The 17,115-nt window shown below is 35.9% G+C and overlaps 1 protein-coding gene across 6 annotated transcripts in view; it reads left to right on the forward strand.

The window, feature by feature from the left end:
* Nucleotides 1-17,115, forward strand: part of RALYL (RALY RNA binding protein like) — a 396,410-nt gene that overhangs the window by 230,783 nt on the left and 148,512 nt on the right. Inside the window, exon 2 of one of the 6 annotated variants that reach the window (XM_026842129.1) lies at nucleotides 1,384-1,480. The exons of the other annotated variants lie outside the window; for them this stretch is intronic. The gene's annotated coding sequence lies outside the window, so the exon portion shown is untranslated. The remainder of the gene's footprint in view (nucleotides 1-1,383; nucleotides 1,481-17,115) is intronic. 6 annotated transcript variants of the gene reach the window in all.

Below are 17,115 nucleotides of genomic sequence, written 5' to 3' on the forward strand. Positions count from 1 at the left end.
ACTCTGCTTTCCTACTGCTTGTATTTGTTGTGTGTTTGGGATGGAGAAAGGAAGGAGGTAAATCTCTGGATACTTTCTCCTTATTACCTAGAGAAGGATAACAGCATCACAGATATTTTTAATTGACATGGTCAACTCCAAAACGGTAATCTGTTTTTCTCTTCATTTCAATAGAAAGACAAACACATCAGGGAAATTACTTTCCTCGGGGGCTATATGTGCATAGGCATGTACATCTTGGCATTAAAAGTATGTATAGACACTTTAAGAGATTTTAATGCTTAACAGAGGTGTTTATAGTTGTAATGTAAGATGTTGGACTGATTCGCAGACGCTTTAAGCAGAAGTGTCAATGCTAATATCAACAACTCTAGTAATCAGAATACAAATTTTCTTTCTTACTTTGTTTTAAGGTTTTATCCATGCTTCTATAGCTTTCGTTTTAGTATTATTTTCATATAATTTATTGTTCTTTAAACTGTCCTTGAAGTTTAAAGAGTGTCCATAGTAAGTATCAGAATAAGAAAAAGAGTAAAAGTTAGTGTAAGAAATTAACACTTGTATGATTAATAATTTAGAGATTTGGTCCTTGAAAGATTAAACTTTAATCATTATAATAATCCCATGAACTTCAGTGACTTTAGCTAGGAATAGGAGATGGTAGTTTCAAACCTCAGAAAGATGGTATAATCCTACAATTTGAGATAAGACACAACTTGAAGAATTTCAAATTGTTAGTCTGGTTTCTGGGATGGAGAACAGAAATGCTTTTCCTAATACAGTGTGAATATCTAATACTTGTCTCACTATCGAACCTTTAAACAAGAGTGAGGAATTCTGCTGGTTGTTGTTCCCCCAAAGAAGTTGTATTTGCAGTTGGAATTTAAAATTAATTTTCTGAGAAGACAGAAGATTTTAGATTTTAGACAGAAGACAGATTTTGGAAGAGGTATTTTTTTGAAATTTACTTTTCATCTCTTTCATTATTTTTTCATATATTAATGAAAGCTCTTTAAAGTCCCAGGGAGCTTGAATTCTATATACAGAAAGTGAAGGTTTATTGTTATGCTAAATACTAATCGTGGATAAATTTAACTAAATATAGAAATGGTCTGAATTATTAGCTTGTCCCTAATTTGTATCTTAGAGGTGGCCTAATCCAATCTGCACAAGGTCCCTTTCAGGCCAGTTTTCTTATTGTTATACTGGTTTCTCACCATTAATTAAGAGTGACAGACTAATACAAGTATGTAGAGAGTCAGGACTAACAAAATAATAGATATTTAAAAGTAAAGGTTAGAATTTTAAATGTATGTACCATGAGCTCCAAACACCACCATGCTGAACGTGCTTCCTGAAGGTCTTTCCCTATTCTACATGCAGATGTTCTGACCACTAGTACTTCACATCAGGACAATTGGTGCTGAAAGTGAATTTATCCACTTTGGGAAGGAGAGGAAGAGTGGAAGCTGCTTAAAAAGTAAGCATTGCATACCTTAAGTTCAGGATTTTAGTTTAACCTGAAATTGAGTATGTTTCTGAATCTGACCCAAATTCTTCTTAATATCCAGTATTTTATTTCATAAACTGATGAAAAAAGGAAGAAAGTCTCAGCATTTTACACTACCCATATGAAAAAAAAAAAATACAGAAGATAGTGGGAGAATTTAAGAAAGCTCATCAGTTATTAACAGCTCCAATTAGAAATAATGCTGAATTATGAAACTGGGTATTCTGAGGCTCAAGCAGGGGATAAAAACCTTTTGTTACTAGTTATTAAATAACAGAATTCTGATGGAAATTTAAATGTTATATATATTAAAACAATAATTGAATTTAAAATCTAATCTCAGATGAGAGTGCACAGTGTGTATAGATTAATGAATGATCTCAAATCATGGTCAAAGATGAAATGTATTTATTGTAATTGTCATTTATCTCAGGTCAAGGAGGGAAGACTATTTTATCACACTAATATTAATGAGTAAAATGTTTGTTTAAGCCATCATACTTAAATATTTTTCATTTTCATGACCTAAAGTTCACAGGATAAATGTTCTCTTTAAACACCTGATATTACACACATTTCTGCATATTTTACCTTTTAGTTTGGTCAGAGTAGTAGTTACTTGTAGCTTATGATGAAAATCAAGAAGAAGGGAGTATGTGAGGAAGATATAGGAGAAGAATGACAGGATTCTGTGATGTTAATGACTAAGAAGGGCAAGCTCATCTTTCTCTGAGGTTCAGATCTTTTAGCAGGCTTTAAATTATTATGATATTACAAATATGCTGTTACTATATAATTAGTCAATGACACATTTAATGGGCTATAAATAAGATAAATTGTTCATTTACCTTTATCAATCAATAATTCTTTAAGTCATTATATAGTTTGAGTTTGGGTTTTTTTAATCCCTGCTTGTAAACAAAAATTTTTAGGTCTCTTCCACATGAGAATTATTGATCTTGGTAAGACCCAGATAGGTTATAGCACTTGCAGAACATGAGCTACTGCTGTCCTCTGCCCAGTTTTTCTTCCCTTAAAACTGTTTCCATCTTTCAACTCCTTGGCCTTGTTTTCAGTACCTTGGTGCTACTGCTGCCTTCTCTCTCCTGTGCACAGGGACCAAAGACAACAGCTGTGTCTCAGCTGCAGGGCTGTGAGTTTGCAGTCCAGCTTTTCCTCACCATCCTTGGGACTCTCTTCATGGAGGACTCTGTAGTTTCATTTCATCTCAGTAACTCCTACCTCACATTGTGCTTCTACCTTCACTATAAATATTTAATAAGTTTAGAGCTGGTAGTTAAAAAAAGGTATGCCGATTGATGCTCAGTATTCCAAAAATTTTATTCTAGGAAAACACCATCTTAGATTTATGTATTATAAGAATGTTTCTTGCAGAAGGGAGGAAGTTCTGCTCCTCCAGTGAGCAGAAAAATGATGGAATGAGGGTAGATGCTGTTGTGATTTTGTATCATAAAATAGTGAAAAGACTTTTCTAAGAAAACAACATCCTGAAATCAAGTTAGTTGATAGTGATGCCTCTATAAGAAATTAGATTTTATACAATGCTTTGTCTTAGGATGCAGTGTATTTTACAAAAGCTGCATCACTGTTTCATACAGAAAAAGCAGAGAAATCACATGGCCTTTTATCTAATACTCTTCAGTAAGTCATTCTGCTTAGTAGGGCACAGTCTCATCAGTATTATTTCAGTGTACCATCCTTCAGGCAGCATGTGCTGAATTGTTATACAGATGTATAATAGAGCACCATGAAGATTATCAGGGGGCTGGAGCACCCCTCCTATGAGAACAGGCTGAGAGTTGGGGTTGTTCAGCCTGGAGAAGAGAAGGCTCCACAGAAACCTTACAGCGGCCTTCCAGTACCTAAAGGGAATCTACAAGAAATCAGGGGAGGGACTTTTTACAAGGGCATGTAGTGATAGGACAAGGGGTAATGGCTTTAAACTGAAAGAGGGGAGATTTACATTACTTATAAGGAAGGGATTCTTTGCTCTGAGGGTGGTGAGACACTGGCACAGGTTTCCCAGAGCAGCTGTGGCTGCCCCCTCCCTGGCAGTGTTCCAGGCCAGGTTGGACGGGGCTTTGAGCAACCTGGGCTAGTGGAAGGTGTCCCTGACCATGGAAGGGGGGGTCGACTAGATGATCTTTAGGACCCTGACAACCCAAATTCGTCTATGATTCTGTTTTTTCCGGAACTTCCATGTCAGCACTGTTTCACCTCTAAAGTCTTGGTTCAAAGAATGAAGGGCCTCTGCTCTATCCTCTAAAATATAAAGATACAGTAGTATCCTTATTCAGAAATGTTCCATATAAAATAAAAAACCATGAAAGGTTTGGTGTTTTGCTGTTGTTTTTTGTTTGGGTTTTTTTTTTTCCACTTATTATTTCATTGTTTGACTGGTTGGTGGGCTTTTTTAAATATGCACGTATCCAGTCATTTGTTCTTATAAGGAAAAGAGACAATAAAAAAAAAAATTTCAGATGACCTGCTAAGATCATAGGTGCTAATACTAAATAAAACATAAAATATTGCAAAATTATACTAATTGACCACCACTATCAGAAGGTGAATGGGAAGAACAAGGAATATATAAAGATGTCATATTGCTGTTCTTGTTTTCAGAATTACATGATCTAGTACAAAAACAGCGTAGAAGAAGGATTTGGATGATGTAATTCCCAAACTGCAAGAAGTGTAGTATACAGAATACATGCTAATTTGGAAAGTAAAGGGGGGTTGTAGAGCAACCTTTCCTTGCAACACAGACAAATCAGAATTGCTGAATATCATCCAGAAGAAATCATTAGTTAAAATGTTGAACCCTAAATAACTTTGTCTGTTTGCGAGTCTCTTTCTTTTTTCCTTTTTTTCCATTTTTTTTTCCTCCAAAAAGGCCATGTTAGCCTTCTAAGAGAAAGACATAGTATTAAATATTAGGTCTTTGCTACCCGGAGAGCACACCACACAAGGGATCCAGTAAACCATTGTAGGAAACCTGAAGAATAAACCCACTAATTTCAGAAAAAAAGGATAACGAAAGATGGAAAACTCTGTGATGTCTCTGTCCCGATTGTGAAATACAGACAGTTTACTTGGAAAAATATGAAAATAGTAGATTCTTGTATTGCTCCTCTTCACTTATTTCGTTTTCTCTGGAAAGTAGCAGATCAAGACAGTTTGGTGAGAGGTAAGAATGGATTCAGACACTGAAGTTACAGGTCCAGGTGCCCAGACTCACAGCTAGGATGCAAGATGCAGGGCCAGCTGACCGTTTTACAGACGCACTAACCATCTACCACAGTCTTCACAAAGTATGCAGTGCCAGTGAATAATCCTTTGATAACAGCTAGCTACTCATCACATGCATGCAGGGACTAAGAATTTCTCAGTGCCCGGAGGTGAGAAGAGCCATCTCAACCCAACCTCTGGTGACAGGCAGCCCCCTTCTTAGTCTTCTTTTAAGAGAAGACTCCAGCCAGACCTCATCTGGAAGACTGGGAAATAACTTTTCAAATGTTTGGTTGAATGTAACTGTATTACCACTGGACAGAAAAACAGGGTGGATGAGTCACAGCCTTGAGGGTAAAATGGTTTTAAGCATACTATTTTCCAGTCTCCAGTGTGTTCTGTGACAGGAACAACAGAGGATGTGAGGCAGATATTTTTTTGAGGGCATAACTGACAGTTTTGAAAGTTATATTCATACCAAGTTGAAAGAATTTGAAGGTGTTCTTGTACAACATATACATTTGGGGATATATTTGTGTCAAAATATCATTTCAAGTAAAATCTTGCTGCAGTGAGGGAATGGGCCTTTGAAAGTGTTCAGTCACATGGGACCCCCTCCAATCCCCTGCTTCCTTGTAACTGCAAGTTTGTCTCAAGAAATGGATGCTCTAGAAAATGTCACAGTGAAGTTTATAGTATCAGTCAATGGCAAAATGTCCAACAGTTTAAAAAGCAGCATTTATCATCTTGTAAGAGATACTAATCTTTCCCTCTTAAACAAAAAGCTACAAGTCATGAAGAAATCCTTGAAGAAAAGAGGGGTCTAAAAACCTTGAAAACACATAGAGAATCCTGAAGGCTCGAAGGAAGGTCTGCAGCAAACCTTAGTGAAATTGATATATACAACTCTTGTTATTTCCACAAATAAAATATCTTTAACTGTGCATGTCAGGTACTGCTGAGTTTAAATAAAAATAAAAATAAATTTAAAAATAAAAAATAAATAAAAAAAGAGGGGAAAGAGGAGAAGGGAGTAATTTATCAGAAGCCATGTTTGCATCTAGTCTATGGTACTAACTTTTCACTTAATTTTGAATGTATCATGCTAGTTAAAATGGAAAGGAAACAGGATGAATATCCTGACTTCTTTCTCTGATGCTGAAGGTCTGTTAAGCTATGGCACATGTTTTTGTCTGTCATAAGAGACGTTTTGTCATGACTAGACCATTTGTCTCTGGGACTCCTCTACTGGATCTCAAAGATGTAACAAATGTGAAAGAGAGCTCTCCAGCTTTTCTACCTTCTTCTCACCAATTCCTGATCCAAATGAAAATTACCAAGTTTCTTAAGTGTTGGGCTCTATAAAGTCATCCTCCTCTTCCTTCCTTTCTTCAGAGTGAAGCATGCATTATCTATAGCCCATCCCTGGGTTGGGGGCAGTGGGTGGCTCTCAGGAGCTGCAGACTTCATTTCACTGGCTCCATCAGTCTTTGCACCTGTTCATCACATTGCTCTATGTGATAAAAACCACCAGCAATAGTAAGGTGAGAAGGAAATATAACATGTCCCCTAGCACGTGGCATGATTTTTCTTGTCCTTCCTAAATGTAAATATGTAGGGTCTTAACAACATGGAACATTTTAATGAACCTACTCATAGCAATGATGATGTTGTTAATTGGTGCTGGAGACAAAATTATTACATTTATAGAACTGTTATCCAAGTGTACTTAAAAAAAAAAAAAAAAAAAAAAAAAAAGCTTTATGCTGGATTGTTATTGAAATCATGTCTGTTTTGATAAGAGAGGGTCCAATGGCCCTACTGTGATAATGTTACAGGGCATGCTTATAATGTGAGCGTTAAAGGGATTAAAACAACCATGCATGCATGCCGTGTTTCATAAAATATTAAAAAGTCACATATTTGCATATTATACAGCTGGTTGCAAAGCCATCAATCATCATATTATCTGTACATTGAGGATGATAAATGGTTTTCATTCTAATGAGAGAAACTAATCACATGGAGAAATGAAGAGGGCATGCAGCATAAAGGCTTTGGCACCAAAAGCTATAGATTATTATTAATATTATACATTTCTCTCTGATTTGGAAACTTCTGTTCTTCATTTGTACACATGCCTTTCTACATTCATGACTTTGAGAAAAGGTCAGGTCATTAATTTTTTTATTCTTAATAAAATGGCACTGGAAAAGAAGGAAAAGGTTAAAAATATTAAGCAACTTGAAATCAGCTTATGTGAATTTTTCTGAATTACCCAGGAGAGACCATTTATTTTCCATCCCTAAAATGTGGCAGCAGAAAAGCAGACAAAGGTTAAAAATAGCAAGGTAGAAGCCTCTTACCTAAGTAGTTTTGTAAGCTATCTAACACAGCTCTATAGCAAATCACTGTGCACTATATTGTTTGCCACTAAATGAGACAGTGAGCTACTTCTAAAAATGTTATAAAATATGAACTCTTTCATATGTCAGTAGTTATAACAAGATAACTACTGGCATTAAAAATAATTACAATTATTATGTTTAGGCTTCTGACTCTTACAGTCCAGTAGGGTGGTAAGATCACACAGTACCATGTGAAAGAAAAAAGGACTAATTTTCTAATGCGGTGAACTGGGTAGAGACAATTGTGTGGGAATGGAGAGGAAAAAGGCAGAGTAACAGAAATACAACTGTTCATACACTGGACAGCTGCACCAGTGAGCAATCAAGAGAAAAAGCCAGGAAAGTACTTTACAAAGTATCCGTATTTCTATATGTATTTTTCAGAATTAATCAGTGACTTTATATTGTTCCTCAGTGTATGTAATGCTGTGCTGAATTCAGAAATTTAGAAAAATCTTAATAATAAGGCCATACTAAATAACTTGCCATAAAAGTTTTCTCTAAGATGTGAAAAGATGAAAGAGTACAGACCAGACTGGATTGTGTGTTTCAACTTCATATTAATGAAGTTTTGTAGATTTACCTTTGTAAATAGAAATAAACATGTATGTTCCAGGAAAATGTTTGAAAAGAAAATTTATGAAGCTCTTTCTTGTTGCCATTTGGAAGTGATGCTGCGGAAATGATCTTAATTGATTGCTGCTCAACAGCTTTGTGCTGAATAGTATCAATTCCTGGAATGTTTTAAATATAACAGATTCGGAGTCAGCTACAAATAGGAGAATTCACATCCAAGAACTGAGTCTAATGTTCAACCAGTTTGGTCTGGTGTTTAATAATTTATGAGGTTTTAAAGGAACACACTTGGTGGGATTTAGGAAATATTGCTTTCCTAGGAATAGGCATTATTGTGGGAGAAAAGGTAAGAGAAAAAGGAAAAAGCCTTTTGGAAAGACTGCTTATAAGGTGAAAACACTGGTTTTGTTCAGCCTGTAGCACTTAGATGTGGCCCATCATGAAAACATATGGTACTTTTCCTGTGGAACCACTAGATGCCCGTGTCAGGTGAGGGATGTAACTGCGAGACAGAAGATGGGGCTCTGTGTGTCGCTCATGTTCTGAAGTGGACAAGCAAGTTTTTGATCAGGAATCTACACTGCTTTAGCTGGACCAAAGGGTGGCACTCCAGAAGGGTATCTCTAGGACAGTATTTCCAGTTATAGATGGCAGACTGAACATGTTGTTATACTTGCTGCAGTTCTCAGGTTACCTGCAATCTTCTTTCCATCACAATATCTTTGTGACAATCAGTGGGATTCATCTTAAAAAATTAATTCCAGTGATTTTTCCTCTTCAAACTCATCACTTTTCCCAGAGGAGGACTGAAATAAAAGCTTTAAAGTATGTGTATTGGTCTAACTTTGATCCAGAATAAGAATGCAACTAAGCAAGAACCTGGGTTTAAGCACCTGGGCCAGATATAATATGTGTCTTGGAGAACCTAGTAAGCCTCATATACTCTTATCTTCAGCTGGGAACTTTTTTGTTGGTCATAGCCTGTCAGAACTCTCATAGTATTTATTGTGTTACACCATAACAGAACCATCACTCTCCCTTTTTACTCTTTCTCCTCCCATCCCCAGCTTCTCACTGTCATTCAATATAGTTTCAAGTCTTCTGATGTTTTAGACACTGACCTGCGAAAAAGAAATAGCTTTCAGGAGAAAGGAAATTAAAAGATACTCATATCAAATAAGCAGCTGTTATTGACCACTATTACAGATTTGGTTTTCAGGGAAAATTATTTTTTAAACATTTGTTCATGTATGCATGTTTTCAAAGATATTTAAATGACAAGTAATAAATAGAATTTTAATATCCCCTAATTTTTGTCACAGCTTCTTCAAAGACTGTATATATTAGGTGTGGGAGAACTGGATCCTCATACATCTAAATGTCTCTTTACAGAGACATCCTTATTCAGCCATGTGTCTTTCTAATGTATTTCTTGCCTCTTCAGTTATAATACTGCAGCTGTGAAACATTCATTAGTATACTGATGCTTTGCTGATGTATTACTTTCAAAATATAAGATGTTGCAATGTAGCTACAGTATTTCTTTTTAAACTGCAAAGCTCAGCAATATTCAGTTCAGAGTAAGTGCAGAAACATCCACTTCTGGTTTTTGTAGTCCCAAATACAATTTTGCCTGGTATACTTCAGAAGGTTTTGTGGTTCACCATCTTCATTAAAGAGAGTGGTTATAGTTCAAGTGTCACGAGAAAGAAAATAAAGACATATAGAAAATTATAGTTAGTGAATAACTACACTATGGAGTTTATTTTAAAATAGTATGTGTTTTCTGATATGGAAGTATGTGCAAGGATGAACTAGGAGAGAAGAGCCACTGTCCCATGAGACAAAAATACTGCACGCATTTGCTTTTTCATTACAGAAACAACATTGGTGTTTGTGATAAATCCTCCTGATTAAACAAAAGATCACCCAAAAGTGGCATAGCTCCCTAGTGCTAAAAAGCGAATTTGAACTCCTACTCTTCAGGTTTAAAAGCAGAACAATTTGGGGGGTAACTTGAACATCACAAGGATAAAAAAAAAAAAAAAAAAAAAAAAAAAAAGATAATTTGCCCTGGCCTTAAAATATTCTTTGGCTTGTCCTGGGAAGAGTATGAAACTTAAACTGAAAATTTAAAAAGCCCTACTACAAATAACAAGTCACTGAAGGATGCCGGTTTGTAAATCTGTTTCTCTCAATTCAAACAGAAGCTTCAGTATTGAAGTTTCTTTATCCAAGACTCATCCCATGTTTATATGATCAGTCATCACTTACACTGACCTTCCGTATTTAATCTTTGTATTTTCACAGTTATCCAATAAGTTTCTGGACAGGAGTTTGATTAGTTTAAAAAAGGGATTAAATGGTGCCACCACACAGTGTAGCAAGGGGCCCTTTCAAGGAACAGGTTTCTCCAAGAACATACAGAAGTGTTTTTAGGCATGAAACATCAGTCTGTGAATGACAACAAATTTGGAGACTTAGAAGAGTTTCAATGTAATCAAGAGCTAGGAATTTAGAAAAAGATCTTAAGCCTTTTTACTTAAGAATGGTTGTGACTTTTTAATACTGCTTGCACAAAATGTGTATGTTATGTAAGCCTGTAATGCTCGCTGCCTGTAATCTTCTCTGCTTAATTGGTCAGCACATCTCAAAAGCGGTTTTGTTCAAAAGGAAAAAAAAAAAAAATAAAAGGAACCATTTAATTTTAGTAGTTTGACTATGGTTAGCTAACAACTGTTGGTTATAAAATAAGATTTTTTTTTTCCTTTTAAAGCCTAACAAAAAGCTCATCCACAGCAATGTAATATTACAATGTCATGAACACTTAAACCTGTTTGCATTGTCATTAAGAAAAATTGTGCAGCCTTAACTAACCTTTCTTTCTCTGTTGCAGTCTTTAAATCTGCAATGATTACCTTCAGTATACATCTATCCAAGGTTATCCAAAACAAATGCATTGTGTAATACTCTATTATGTACTTCATAAATATGGGCTTACGTAATGTGCATATGTATTCATATGTAGTCAACAGATTGATAGACACTTTAGCCATACCATAGCCAAACTGGTGAAGCTTTACATTGAACATAATCTGTACATGAAACCTTGGCTTTTCAGAGCAGTAATTTTTATTTAATATTGAATTACTTAGTGCCTTCAAGATCTATTTTTTCTGCCTATTTATCGCATGGCAATGTACATTAGCAGCAGAAATCAATTGGCAAAATGGAATAGAGTCTGAAAGTAAAGACAATAAAAACAGTGACCAAAACCACACATCTCCAGGCCTGTCACAAATACCAATCTAATCAAGAGGAAGTGGCACTGATAGGGCTTCTGGGTCACACTGAAGAATTAGCCTTCTGGCTTTATTAGTTGCTCCTATAACCCTTTTCATGCAAGTTTCCAGTCTGTTCATTTCCAGATCCAAAACTACAGACTGTAACCAATGTATTTCATTCATGCAGAAGTAAATCATTAAAACTAGCTTTCAAATAGGATGAAATGTCTTTGTTTGGAACATGACCTTACATGCACACTTTTTTATTAACCTGGGTATTTACGAGTAGAGGACACTTAGAGCTGGAAGACTGAGCAATAATTGTTATGATATCTGGTTCCTATATGTTAACATACATAGCAGTGTGAGAGAGATGGTGAAAATATCAGTCTCCCCGTGTTTGGGAAAAAAATATTTCAGAGAAAAAAAAAAAAAGATTGTTTGTGAAGAACAAAATAATTGAAATAACGTTCACTTACAACTCCACAATGAGTTGAAGGGTACAGTAATAACAAAACCATTACATTTATTTTCAGGGTTAAAATTAGGCAAATTCAGTTCTTGTGTGCTCAAGGCAATAACATCCTGATGATGAGACTGTGTTAATGAGTATGTGAAAGAGACCCACAACCTTACATTATATTTTTCCCCTAAGTTCTTGTATATTTCAGTGTACAGTGTACCAAGGATGTCATAACTTCCTCATTGATTTGAGTATGAGGTTGTAGTTCTTAATAGAAAAGGTAATTTCTTTTAAAATTAAGATCTCATTTTAATCTACGCTTTCCTGCCTCACAAAATTCAACCTTTTCTAGTAGATGGTAAATCCAATAATTTCAGCTGAAATCAGTAACAATTAAATCATCAGTACCTGCCACTTCAAAGTTTGGTCTCACTGTGAATAGTTCAATTTTAGCACTTATGTTTAACAGCACATCACTGTACTGTTAAAGCACTTCCAGTAGCGCAGTGAGTTCTGTGGCTAATTTCTGTTCCATGTGGTTCCCTCTTTCTAATTTCACCTACTTAAAGGAAAATGAATGCACAAGCAGGGTACCATAATTTGAGAGCTGATTGTTTCTTTATAAACATACCACCATACTTTGCTATTATTGAAAACAAGACTTTTTTTTTTTGTAGTTGGAATGGAAATCTATGAAATTTCTGATTATCCTGAGTTCGTATGGAAGTTTTCTGGGGTGAAAAAGCGATCTTGAAGTCTGTCTCATACACATGAATCTTCCATTTATAATTAAGAGTTTCAATGTCCCAAACCAAAAATTGGTCTAAAACTCCAAGTCATCATATTAATCCTGGGTTATTCATTAAATGCAAAACAGGAGTCAAAGATAGGCAGGATGAAATGCCACATGAGTGATTTGGCTGAGAAGTGGTACACTACCCAATTACAATAATTTCACATATTCTTATGTGGTACTTTGTTTTACAAAGATCGCAATGCAGTCTGATTCCACTATGTTCCTGTTCAGTTTCTCTAGCAAGTGAGAGACTAATGGGATGGAGAGCGTCTGTGCACCCTTCTTTTTTGTATTACTGCCTGAAGAAGACAGGCTCTTTCCCAAGAAAAAAGGCTAAAGCAGACCAGAGCAGTAATAAGTTTCAGATGGGTAGGTCTCAGAGGGAATCCCAGACCACAGGAAAAGAAGTGTCTCGGTTTAAATGGATTCTCTCAGGAGGTCCATTTTCCTACTCTGAGCCTGGATCAGTACTCTCGGTTCATCTTTGGCAGCCATACAGTTCAAGTCTCAAGCTTCCACTAAGGGGAATACCATAATCTCCATAGGAAATGCATTTGACAATAAACAAGCCTAAATATGTAATACAAGAATCTCTTTATGTACATTAAAAGGTTTACTTCTTTTTATATTTTATTCAAATTAAATAGCAACTGATCATTTTCATTTTTAATATTTGGAGGTTTTAATGTCCCTTCTTTCTTTCTTTCTTTCTTTCTTTCTTTCTTTCTTTCTTTCTTTCTTTCTTTCTTTCTTTCTTTCTTTCTTTCTTTCTATTTTTTAAAACTAAAACATAGATCTTTCAGTATTTCTCAGTACATCATGTTTTCTAACTTTTGGATCATTTTTGTGTTCTTCCCTGTGTTTTCTTAGAGTACCCCAAAAGTGGATGCTATCCTAGTAGATGCCAGACTGCTGACTACTACAAAGGAATAATATGTACAAATTTGCTCAAAATATTTGTCTTTATATGTGACATTTAAAGAAATAATATTGAATATAATTAGAAAATTAAAAAAATATGTTTCTCAACCTCTCAAACTTATTATTCCCTAGAATATACCTTCTCATGCAAATCCCACGTGATCAGCGCTATCACTGCAATATGAGTTATTTACAACAGAAAATATCCGTTCTTTACAACAGCTAGCCTTTTGCAATGTTATCCTCAAGGAATATTTCTCAGAGTTCTTTGTTTATGCTACAGATTGCCAATCAACCAGCTGCATGGAATGATATAATAAAAATGAGTTTAATTCTGGCAACTACCACAATAACAAGAGAAAACCAATTTCAATGGTCTAAAATGATTTCCTACAAATTAGTAGTACTAATCCTACTATGGATTAGTACTCAGAATTATTGGGTAGGCCCAAAAGTGTTGCAGTGTTACTTTAGATTTAGTAAGCTCAGACACATTGTCACTGATTGTACTTTTTCCATGAGGATGATAGCTCCAAGATGATCTTTACTGACTTTATTAGAGAAGTGTTTACACTTAACCCAAACCAGAAGGGCAGAAATAAAGCACAGCCTGTTAAATGTGAAATAATGTATTTCATCTAAGTCTGATGAAAACCTTTGCTAGGTTGTCTCAGCCTGACCTCCTTTCTTAGGAAAGTTTTTTTTTGTGACTCATAAAGAGCTTTTGCATTTAGGGCATTTCAAAGCTGCAGCTCATCAGGAGTCTGTTTAAATGCTTCTGAAGCAACTCTGTGAAGCACATGGACACAACTGGAAAAATTGTAGACTCCTTCAGAAGAGCCAAAGAACTAGGCTACTCTTTAACCAGCCATCTACCCCCCAAAAAAACCTCAGTGGCCTTTCCCAGTTGTTCACATCCTTAGTATCAGGTAATACATTTTTCTCAGCATCATGTGTGTACACTTGTGTTTCCAAAGAGGTTTTTTTTCCTTCACATTACTATACTGAGAGCCCCCATATAGCAGTTGATGTGAAGCCTCCCATGCAGTGGGAAGGTCACTCCATGACCCTACCAAATACAGACTCAAATATTTTTAATGGATGCATTTTCAAATCAAATAGATGGTTTCATCATTTTCTGACAATATAAATGAAATAAATTAAATCACACAATTTTTTTTAAAAAAAGTTATATTTTTCATATTACAGTTCATAGCCACATCATCCTCCGAGCTTGGAGGAGATGTGAGAGCTTCTTGGGAATGTTTAAATTCTGGAAGGAAACAAACTTGCAAGCCTGGGACCTAGGTATTTACTGATATGATGGCATTAGAAATCTGCAGATTAATTGGTTGTAATTTACTGATAATATGATTTCAGTGTGCTTGTGTGTGAGTTCACTTGCTACAGTTGTCTTGCTAGCAAACGACTGTGTTACCAAACTTTTTTGTCCAAAGATGCCCAAAATATGTGTGTAAATTTGCCAGATACTATTCATTTTCCATCCAGCTGTGAACACTCACCCTTTCCTACAATATGAAAATATGTTCTGTAAGAACAGGCAGGCAGAGCAGCACCAATTCTTACCACTGCTGCCAGCTATTCTTTCTCCCTCTCAATGAGAGAAACCTTTCCAAGCTACTCTCTTCCCATTAAAACTGAAATTTTCTCTCACGGGATGGTGCCCTCCACGTTCGCAGACCCCAGGTGTGCAGAGCACCCACTTCAGAACTGCCTATCAAGTACTGACAGTTGCTGTGATGGCTTCAGACTGGAGGAAGTTTCTGAACTGCCTAGGTATAGATTTAACACCAGCAAAGCAGGAAAGTAATTAAGCATTTGAGCACCAAGGTGGATACCTACCTATTGCAATTATGAGAGTCTATTATTTCCTATTTTTCTAAAAGTCCTACTGAGACAAGTACATTGTTCTCAGTGGGAGCAGATTACACTCTGAATTAATTACTCTCTAATTAGTAGACTATCCCCATGGTTTCTTGCCCCACACTTTCTCCTGCTGAATTGTTTAGCATAAAGCACTACATATCTTATAACACGTTTGATGGGTACTATTTGCATCAGGAACTGATTTCTTTTCCGTGTCTTTTCTTGCTTTGTAGCCAAAGCACTTACATGACCATGTATTACTCTGGCTTTCAAATAATCTGCAATCCTTAATGCATTTAGTTTCTTATTCAGGGAAACAGGAATGCAGCTACCTTCAAAAATGAATGGATTGGGCTTAGATAACATAGCAGCCAGATTCACAGAAAGAGTGGGGGCAAAAAGGAAAGTTTGTAATACCTTCATTTCAGCTGACTCCCATGGGGACTCTATAGTGCTGACTTGGGCACCTAACATTCCTCTACAACTTAGAGATAAAGTTAAGTGCATTGCAAAGGGATTTATAGCAGCTCACATTCTGTGCTGGGGAATGTCTAAGTTAACCCACTGTTAATATCAGGGAGAGGCACAGAAATTTGCCTTTCCTGGGAGATTCGGTACTTCACTCAGAGTTACCAAAGGCATTTCCTCCAGCAAGAATTCTGTTCTTCTGCACCCTGGTTATTTCTGTCTGAGCCAGATAAAGGTCAGCATCTTTCTTAAAGCATTGTTGGAGGAAGGAATGTCCTTTCTTCACACTTTATCTACATGATCAAGGTTGCACTATCCATGCTATATAGAGGACACTCATTTGCAGTGTCACCCTGGGCTATTTGCTATTCTGATGAGGACAAAGAGGGCTCATTATCTCCTTGTGTAGAACTGATCAAGTTTAAAATCATGAATACCTCTGCAGAAACCTTTTCAGATTTATAAAGGTATAATAGGCTTAACTGTGTATCTTGTAGATGACAGAAAATTACTTTATTTAAAGTATGGAAGTCTGCTATTAGATGCAGTGCTATTTACACCCATTACTGACAATAAGGCCTCATGTATGTCTCACTTGTGGCTGACAGTACTGGGTAGTCTCTTAGGGAGTGGGCAGAGAGCTAAAATGCCCTCCAGTCTCAGAGGAATGAATATCACTAATATAGCTCTGTGAATCATAAGCTGCCACTTTGGTTTGAAAACAACAAACAGTGGTGTGTTCTGTTTCTTCACAGCACAGATTTTAGGGTCTTCAGGATTTCCACTATCAAACCTTCCTTAGTATCTTTTAAGATTACCTTGCCTGAAGACGAGGTTCAAAAACCAGATAATTATATAGATAAATAATCTTGCCATTCAAACTTCAAGTTACCAGTGTTAACATGTTGCTGATAAAATAAGGATGTCTTGAGTTGACTTATTTCTGGTAGGAGCTAATGGCAAAGGCTGAAAGAAGTAATGAGCATTTCAATGTCTTGGCAGAAAGCACCATACAAGTTTCTCACTGCTCTAACAGTTTTAATACTCCCTCCTTTAACAACTTTGAAGTTTATTGATCAAAAATATTTTATATGAATTTGTCACTGAGATAATGTAGCTTAGAATTCCCTTGCTTTGTACGTATACGTATACGTATACATATGCATATACATATATATTGTGAGAAAGACAAAGGAAAAATCTCATTCAAAACATATGACCTTAAAATCATACACAAGATTTGGTCTGTAATACTTCAGAGCTATGCATATTTTTCTCATTGCAGCAGTGGGAAACTTGTCACAACCATACTACAGACTCTGCTCCTTAAATAAGAAAAATCTGAAATTTCCTTTAAATCTTCAAAAATATAAAGCTTATAATTATGCCACACCACTGATTTGTCTTCCTTTGCCCACAGAAAAAAAAATTTACTTTCTTGTGCTGTGCAGAAAACATTTTCCATTCTTGCACTGTCTGCAATGATGCTAAAATTGAGAAAGATGAAACATGCAGCACAAAAAAAAAAAAAAAAAAAAAAAAAAAAAAAAAAA

Source organism: Athene cunicularia (assembly GCF_003259725.1).
Source record: "Athene cunicularia isolate RWA chromosome 2 unlocalized genomic scaffold, athCun1 chr2_part1, whole genome shotgun sequence".
Lineage (NCBI taxonomy): Eukaryota > Metazoa > Chordata > Aves > Strigiformes > Strigidae > Athene > Athene cunicularia.